The sequence below is a fragment of the Penaeus monodon genome, chromosome 29, assembly GCF_015228065.2.
Source record: "Penaeus monodon isolate SGIC_2016 chromosome 29, NSTDA_Pmon_1, whole genome shotgun sequence".
Taxonomy (NCBI): Eukaryota; Metazoa; Arthropoda; class Malacostraca; order Decapoda; family Penaeidae; genus Penaeus; species Penaeus monodon.
The window spans coordinates 38,583,287-38,584,651 of NC_051414.1; positions in this window are offsets into that span (position 1 = coordinate 38,583,287).

Here is a 1,365-nt window from a genome sequence, read left to right on the forward strand (position 1 = left end):
CTATCTTGCAGAAAGGTCCCCAAATTGACCCATATTGGCCTTTCATCAAGTCAGGCCCACCTCATGGCGCTGTTCAGGAATGTGAGGCTGGGATCTCTCCATCAAGACGATTGACACGAAAATTTTGAAGAAAAAAAAATCCCCCAAAAAGGACTTCTTTTATATGCAAAACTCCTTTCTCAAAGAGCAAGAATCATTCAGCTGAAAGGGTCGAATCTCTCCTCGCACGCCCTCCTGGACAGAGTGCCAAAGAGGCAGTTTATTAATGCACTTGGATTTCGTTCAAGGCTGTACTGGATTGCTAAATTAATCTAGTTTTTTAATATTTTTACACGTGACAGACTGGGCACCAAGCACTTCGGTTGCAAGTTATAGCAGAAGGCTCCCGACTGTAATTTAGTACATATTTATTATCTTCCTTTTAGATACAGCACAAGTCTCTAAGCATGATTCCTTGACATATAAAATATCAACGCCAGTACATCCGTTTTCTTCTTTCTTACACTACATTGTTTTTTTTTATGGCAATATCACACAAGTGTAAATAAATAAACTATACAACATCTTCCATGACACAATAAACCAGAGCTATTACTTCCATAGCAGAACCGAAGTATCTATGTACAAAAACCGAGAAAAAAATTCGAACCATCAGGATCGTTAACAATGCAGTCACTCAGGACCGCTTCACTGGGCATGCACCTGTGGCATATAGTTATATATATGTCTTAAAAGAGAGGTAACATCTATTAGGCAATGGTACTCTATACAAACATGGACGAACTGTCTGAACACTTGACACACGTGAGGTGCAGCAGCTACACGTTCCCACTTAGCCTATACACAGGGTCAGAAAGCTCGTGGTATGGTCAACTATCATGCTTTTTTTTTCTTCTTCTTCTATCATGGTTATATTGTTGGTGGTGATTGTCCTGCTGGCTATGGCACGCGGTCTCCTTCGCCGCAAGAGGAAAAAACTCGACGTCAAACACGGCAACGATGGGTCAATATTGCACTAAGTTCACTGTCACTTCCCGTCGGGCTCTGCAAAGGCTTCTGATGAATCACAAAGAAGCGGAAGAGAGCGCTAGTCAAGCGTTTGCTATTTTATTTTCACATTTTCCTTAGCACTTTTGTGTTCCATTTTGCTTTTTTTTCTTCTTCGATTCAGACACTGAGGCCGGCCAGATCACACTGGCGATGTCCCTTAGTCTAAACATCTCACTTCAGGCAACAAGTTCAGGCACAGATCCGAACACAAACTGAAGTTCGTTAATGAACGTGTTGACGAAAACGGAACGAGCTTTTTTTTATGAAAGATAAACAGCATCCCATAACTTGTGGTACTGAATGCCTTGGCGAGTG